Below are 8,161 nucleotides of genomic sequence, written 5' to 3' on the forward strand. Positions count from 1 at the left end.
AAGGGTTTGCAGGTATGCTATTGTGATTATATTCAATAAATAATCATAAACCGGCATGTATATGATGTCTTTGGGTTATGTTCCGGGTTATCAATACTCTATATAAACCCCTGGCGAGATAAACCGCCAAGAAAATTTTGCTTGTTTTATGTGTAGGATAAGGCAAAGCAAGTTAAACATCAAGGAAATAAGCGGTCAATGTAAGCCAGCAAAATATAGTGATGGCGACTTACGAAAGTAATAAGTACCATAAACATGTGCAAGGGCATGACAAACATTAAGAGGTTTTTTTCTATCCTATTACAAGACTCCCCGAGTCTGAATAAGTGAAGCATTGTTTTGGCAAAGTTATAAAATGCCTGGCGGTTCATTCCTTCGGCGGGCTTGAAGACTCCGGGTTATCCTTCTCCCCCTCTCCGTCGGTTGCTTTGTCCTAGAAGGTGGACGAGGCCCAGTCAATGCCACTCAAGGCTTCAAACTCAGCCTCATCATCTATTAAACCGGCCGGGTCCACTTCAGGGGCAAAGGTATGCTTACGCGTTGGAGAGATCAGGCTGACTTGGTCGTATGGAATGTTTGGGATTCTCTGGTTCTCGCTATCATAGCCCGGCGAATACTTAGTAAGATCGGTATCATTCCCAATAAGGGTAGCCAAGGGACGTACGACTTTGACACAGGCGGTGAAATCTTGATCATCAAATGCAGTACCATCCTCCTTCAGGCTTGGATATCCAAGAGAGAGGTCAGCCAAGTCAAGCTCTGGCACCCATGCCTTTGCCCGGCTTAATGCGGCCACGGCTCCGGCTCTTGAAGATGCCCGCCTTAAATCCTGAATTCGTTGAGGCAGCACTGCGAGATGCTTCAGCACCTCTTGTAGGAGGTGGGGAGTGGTATTTGATAAGGCCACAATGGCCAAGGCACGTTGTGACCCGGAGTACAGCTGTTCCACTAAGGTGTAAACCGCCTTAAGCTTGATCAGCATATTTTGCTTGAGGTTGGTACTCCTGGGGCATGTATGTTCACAAGCATAACAATGAGCCGGAGGTAACCATTACAATAGTCATTGGAAGATTACAATGCTTGAGGTTTTGCACAGTAACTTACCGAAGATGGCTGAGACCATTTGGGATATCTGCCGTTTCAAGTCAGATAACTCAGTTGTTGCCTCTGTAAGAGTTGTTTCTGTCGTCTCGGCCCGAGTCACCAGTGAAGATTTCTCACCAGCCCAGATTTTCTTCTCTGACTCAAAATTTTGCTTCAACTTCTCTTGTTCTGAGACGCTGAATTCAAACTTGGAGTTGGCTTTCTGAGTTTCCAGCTCTTGAGTTTTCAGCTGGCTCTTCAAGTCAGCAAGCTCTGACTCAAATTTACTTATGGTGGCCTGTATTGATACCAGGTTATGGTAAGAATCATGGTAAGGTAACATTCAAGTCCCAAACATTTTACAAGTCAAGATATTTGGCACTTGGGGGCTAATGCATGCTTAAAGAATTTTTAACCTACCCTACCGAGTCACACGTATTAAGTCTCAAGCACTTTACAAGTAAAGATACTTGACACTTGGGGGCTAATGTGTAACACAAGTTCAAAGTATCATGCTATCACCGGGTTAAATATATTCTCTTTAAACCGGACAAACAAATAGTAAGCAGATTTCTAAAGTCTACAGCGTATGTATTCATAAGCAATAGACTTGGGGGCTGGTACACTAAGTAAGATTCAGGAAAATAGCATAAGTTATACCTCAGATTTGTGTTGTATTTGTTTCACCATGTCAATTTCCAGGTCACGACTATAATGCACTTGGTTCACATAGCCCGAGACTATATCACCAATGCTTAAGTGAGTATAGTCAGTGATGTCCTGTTTGGCTTTTCGACGTTGGGCAAACTCTTCCTTGGCAGTGCATTGGGCAAGAACAGTAGGCCGGCCTGGTTCAATAAATTGACTCTTTAGATATTCAACTTCCGGGTCAGTCGTCTTGGCCGGACTAGGAGCTTCCGGGTTATCAGAGTTGTGAATATCATCTTCACCAGGCGGGTCAGAAGTTGGCATCGGAATATCAGAAGCCGGTTCAGGCGGCGGTTGATGGGTGGAGCTATCAGGAGCGGACAAGTCAAGCGCCGGTTCAGTGACAACCAGGTCTTGGGACAACTTATTTTTCCTTGCCCTCTTGCTGGGCTTCACTTGCAGGCTGTCAATAAAGGTAGAAGGATGAGTATTAAAGCATAAGTACGGTAAAACTTAAAGTAAGAAAGGTTACATTACCCGGGAGCCATTTTGAAAGCCGGCATGTTTGATTGCATAGACTCGTCGGAAGAAGGAGAGGTATCCTGATAATTGGAGTCAGATAAATTTAGAGGTTGGCGAATCAAACCCGCCAAAGGTAAAACAGAACGATAATCAGAGATAACCTCGGTCCGACGCTTATTGGTTACATCGGGTAAGCTGGAGGAGAGTTCTGCGTCTTGATTGGCCCGAGTCTGCCTCCGGTTCTCAAGCTGTTGTTGCTTCAAAAGAAATTGAGGATCTTGGTAAGCTAGAGGATGTGAAAATCTTACTTTCCGGGTCACCCTTCGGATTTTTTGCTTTGGCAAAGGCTCTGAGTCGGAGGAGATTATAGTTACCTCTTCATCAATTGGTTGACTGTTCCCTGTATCCTCCTGAAAGGACAGAATGTCAGTAAAATAACAACAAAGGAGTTAAGAAAATCAAAGGATTACCTCTTCATCATCCGAAGAAGAGTCATCCAATTTAAACATATCGAAGGCGCTGGGTTTCTTCTTCTTTGAGGTGCCCGTCTTGGCGGCCTTCCTTTCGGTTTTCTTGGCTGCCCTGGCGTGTTTGGCAGCCTCGTGGTCATACTTGACCTTCCAGAAATTATCACCGGCCTGTGGAAAAAGATAAGGAATCATAAGTACAAAGAAGTTATAACATGTTAAAGAGTATTTATTAAGATTGGTAACTCACTGCAGGGGCCGGGTTCTTCTTGCAGAAGGGAAGTAAGCCGAAGGCATTGCTAGCTACAGTGCCCTCCTTCAGCAGTGACTGGGTTGTAGCATCTACCACATCATCTGGTAAATCGTCAGGACTATGACGCATTGGATCATCCTTCTCGCCTGTGTAAGTACACATTAAGCCGGAGCGGTGGCTTAATGGTAGTATTCGCCAGGTGACCCAGACCCGGACCAGATCGATGCCGTTTAACCCATTTCCTAAAAGAGCTTTGATCTTCTTGATGGTGGGATTGAGAGGCAGGCGCTCAACAGCGGTCAACTTATCCGCCAGCTGATGGTTGGACTCAAGGCGCAGGGCGCGAAAATCGGGCAGAGGCTTCTCATTAGCCGGTGAAGTGTCTTGACAGTAGAACCACGTCTGGTTCCAATCTTTTGGGTGACTCGGCAGCTCAGCATAAGGAAAAAGGCAATCTCTCCGCCGCTGGATCGAGATGCCGCCAAGCTCAAGACTAGGCATGTTGGCACGTTCATTCTGTCGGTTCAAGTAAAAAAGTTCTCTGAACAAAAGCAGACTTGGCTCCTCTCCCAGGTACACCTCGCAGAAGACTTGGAAGTTGCAAAGGTTTGACACGGAATTGGGTCCAATGTCTTGAGGTCTAAGATCAAAGAAATTCAAAACTTCCCTGAAGAATTTTGAGCCGGGAGGGGCAAATCCCCGGTTCATGTGATCCGTGAAAACTATCACCTCCCCTTCTTTGGGTTGAGGCCTCTCTTCAGACGGGTTAGGGGCATGATAAGACATGACCTCCTTTTTTGGAAGGTGGCCAGACTTCACAAACTTAGCCAGTTTACTCTTAGTGACTATGGATGGGACCCAGTTGCAAGTTACAGGGGCCTTGGCCGCCTTAGGTGCCATGACAACAGTTGGCCTGTTACAAAATAAGAAGTTCTGGTTCAAATTTTAACCCGGGAGAAATATCCAAATTATTGAAGGTAGCGGCTTACGAAGGGGCCTAATGATATAAGGGTGACTCTGCAAACATATTTAAGCCGCTACAAGTATCAAGAGCAGTTCAAAATTCTTAAAGTCATAAGAAGCAAGCAAGGCTCACAGATCAGTGTCATTTATTTAAGCCGGACGCCTGGACAGTTGTGTTTAAGGGCATTTAACAGAAGAAGTTTTCCGGGTGATAAAAACAGGTTTCTTTATCTTCTGCTAAAATTTGAGATCAAAGGTCTGTTCTGATAAGAAAAATTTCTAGACCTAAAAACTGACGCAGATGTGTTCATAGGCTCGAATGAGGCTTTTATGCAGAGAAAGGGATCTGCTTTTTATCCAAAACAAGTGCGAAAACAACTACCGCGGCCATTTTATATCATTCTCAGATCAGAAGAGGCGTCGAAGAGGAAAACTAACAAGGTTTGGCTCTAATGGAGATGAACTCTGACGAACTCAAAGAAGCTCTAATGCGGATCTAAGCAAGGAAGGGAAGGGAACTTACAGATCTGGATGGGATGCGGAGATTCGTCGCGTTTCTTTGGTCCAACCAGGTCGATGCAGCGGCCTGAGACGGTGAAGACAGGAAGCTCGACAGCGGCGGCGGCGGAGATCGAGAGGAGGCAAGAGGAAGAAGACGACTGGAAGGAGGAGAATGGGAAACCTAGGTCGCACCTATTTATAAGAAGAAGATAACTGAGACGGCGCAGGAAACGAGGAGATAAGAATTATTATCCAGCGGTGGAATAGAAAAAGAATAGAAAAAGAATTTAAGAAAAGGATGACGTCACAGCGGGTTAACCCGGATCCAAGAGATGACGTCATGGCGGGTTAAAGAAAACCTTTTGCACAGTCAGAAGACTGAGGATTTATTAAGGTATTTTAAGATTGACATGAACAGATTCAAATCAATCTGGGGCCTAATGTTGGGAATATAACTATTTGGGTAAGCCGCCCAGGAGGGGCCGGGTTACGCAAAGAAGACTCACCAGAGAGAAGCCCAAGACCAAGCATGAAGATGGCGATTCAATAAAGGGCTTAAGGCCCACAGGCGACTTAAGGCCCGTTGTAGTAAACCGCCATAATGGCATGACTTGTATCATAAGGTAGATTTAACTAGTCACCGAGCCGGACACTGTTATAAGCCGGCCGGGACTCTGTAAGCCACAGGGCGTCGACCCGTGTATATAAGGGGACGACCTGCTGGCGGCTTAGGGCAAGAAACAACTGATCGAGAGCCGGGCATCACGTATTTTGCTCCCTGGTCATCGAAACATCAATACCAAACCCAACTAGACGTAGGCTTTACCTTCACCGTAAGGGGCCGAACTAGTATAAAAACCTCTCGTGTCCTTTGTCCCGATTTAACCTCTTCAAGCTTCCTAGTTGTGATGGCTCCGCAACTAAGTCCTTTCACGAGGACATCTGACGTGACAATTCCACGACAATACTCGCAACACCAACGATCCTCAACGGTTTAATGAAATAGAAATGACTGATGATGAAGTCACTGAGTCTGTGAAGAAGATGCTGGATGAACCGATCGCCGCATGCAGCAAAACTGGGTTGCGCCCTTTTTATGCCTCCAATAAACCGCCAGCGGTAAAAACTTTAACCTTGTGTCTTTTAACCCGTCTCCGCTTTAACACTGCTATAATAATCCTTTGTTTATTTTTACAGGCCAAAGATTCTTTCTGGAAGAGGAAAGCTCAAGATAAACGCGCGAGGGCTCCTCGTGCCAAAAGCAAAGTCATAAAGAAACCAGCCAAGAAGAAAACCGGTGAGTCCGCTGATCCGCCCGAAGATATTGAAGAATCGGATCAAGAGGTAGAACTTGACTCCCTTAGCTTATTTTTGGTACACCTTATTGACAACAATTATTACCAGGATGATGCGGAAGCCAATCGTGCCGATCATGTAGAGGTAATCTCCCTTTCCTCCGATTCAGATCATGCGTCGGTTCAAAAACTTCACCGTGCAGTTCGAAAAGTAAAATACTCTCACCCTCTTGCTCATTTGGATCCACAATTTTCTTTGAAGACACAGCAACATGAAGGTCGTCGCACAACCCGGCACAGTGGCCACCAAGTCACTTCCTCCGGTTTACCAGACACTCCACCCCGGAAACATCGTCCAGAGGTCTCTTCCTCTTTTAATAAACCTAATCCCTTGGCGGGTTGTTTCTGATACCCACTTAATCCATCCGATTCAAATTATCAGGTGACTTCTAATTCTTCATCTGGCGACTCATCAACCACGCAATTGCCTCCCCTCAGGACCGTCGCTGGGTAAGTATACTGCCCTTCAGCTTTTTCCTTCATGCCTCGATTTACCATAATAATCTTTGTTTGATATTGTAGTGCCAAAGCCCGACTGAGCAAGAAAGCTAAAACCAGTGCCCCCATTGATGAATGTGAACTGGAGAAGACCCCAGAAGATGCTGGTAGAGACACTGATGTTGTCATGGATGACTCTGCCCCACAAGATCCAGCCACTGATGCTAATCCGCCGAAAGCTGACCCGGCAATTCATGTTGATCCACCAAGTCCGCATGCTACGCCTCCAAGTCCAGCTGCTGATCCGCCGAGCCCAGCTGCTAATCCGGCGAGCCCAGCCAGGGATATTTTCAATCTGTCGAGTCCGTCAAAAGGTGGCGATGATGATGTTATTATCACCGGTACTGCTCACACCGTCCCAGGCAATCCGGTTGCCTTATCAAAGCACACTGCTAAGGAAGAATTTGTTGCTATGGGCAAGGGGAAAGAAAAGATAGATTTATCCAGTTATGTTAACCTTTCTGCCCAGGAGCTTCATTCCAGATTCCTAAACTGCCTATACACAAGCCGAGATTATGAGGCCGGTTTGGTGAATATGATGAAGGAGCGCTATGAGGTAATCTTCCAAACACTTTAATCTTTGTTCTGTATATTCACTGCATTGTAGCCCCCAAGGGCCGGTTTGTCTTTTGAAGACAAACCGGGACTTTTAAGATAAAGAACACTTCAACTGAGTAGCCCCCAAGGGCCAGTTTATCTCTTGAAGATAAACCGGGACTTTTATGTTCCATACTGCATTTTGGTAATTCCCTTGCCTGTGTATTTTCTGATCAAACACACATTAGCCCCCAAGTGCCAAGATTAATACTTGTATTGATCCTTGGGACTTCAAACAATCAGCAGCAAAGAAGCAATCCGCATTAGCCCCCAAGTGCCAAGTGTATAACTGGTTATATGCTTGGGACTTTTGAGAAAAATATTAACATCCTCCTCATCTGACTGTTGTAGGCTGATATAAACCACCAAGGTTCTCAAATTTTGGATCTTCAAGAGAATATCAAGTCCCAGCAAGTAGAGACCTCCAAAGCTAAAGAGGAGCTAAAAGGCACTTTGACAGCCATGGAACAACTGAAAGACGGCTTCAAGACTGAACGGGCCAAGTGGGAAACTGAAAAGGCAGCCTTGTTGAAGCGGGCTGAAGACGCCGAGGCAGCTCTTAAACTGGTGGCAGAAGAGCTAACCGGGTTAAAACATCAAGTAAATGCCATGACGTCTGCGATATTTGGTAAGTACCTTGTGTACAGAGCTTGACTATCCATCTAAAACATCCGGTTTAACTATGAATTCTTAAACCATTTCAGGTAGCCGTGTTGCTCATCTGGGTGCTGACATGCGAATGAAGCTTAAGGCAGCATATACGTTGATAGAGCAACTGTATACTGGTGCCCAACGAGTTATCTACGCAGTCTCATACAACAAACCGGCACCAACTTTGATCAAGGAGACACTAGCCAAATTGTCGATGACACCGGCGCAGATAGAAGAAATTAAGCGATCTGCTGCCAGGGCTGGCGCTTTGTTGGCACTCACTCGGGCCAAAGCATGGATAGCTGACCTGGATCCAGTTGATATTGCCAAGGGCTATCCCGGTGAACAAGAAAACGGGTCAGAATTTGATAATGAAGCCCTCAAAACCCTGACAAAGGAGATGCGTCCGCTGGCAAGTCAACTGGCGGAAGAGGCTAACTTGACTGTTCATCGGTCCTTCTATGATGCCAACAACCAACGGATTGACACTGCTATGAAAGAAGCGCAAAACCTTATCCCGCCAATCCGTAAGCACACTTATGCCCTGACGTTGAACCGTACGAACTTATAAGTGAAGAGGCTGTCTTTCGAGCTTTAACCTGGATTGACTGGACCACCGTTGA

The sequence above is a fragment of the Triticum aestivum genome, chromosome 7B (assembly GCF_018294505.1).
Source record: "Triticum aestivum cultivar Chinese Spring chromosome 7B, IWGSC CS RefSeq v2.1, whole genome shotgun sequence".
In the NCBI taxonomy this organism is placed as follows: domain Eukaryota; kingdom Viridiplantae; phylum Streptophyta; class Magnoliopsida; order Poales; family Poaceae; genus Triticum; species Triticum aestivum.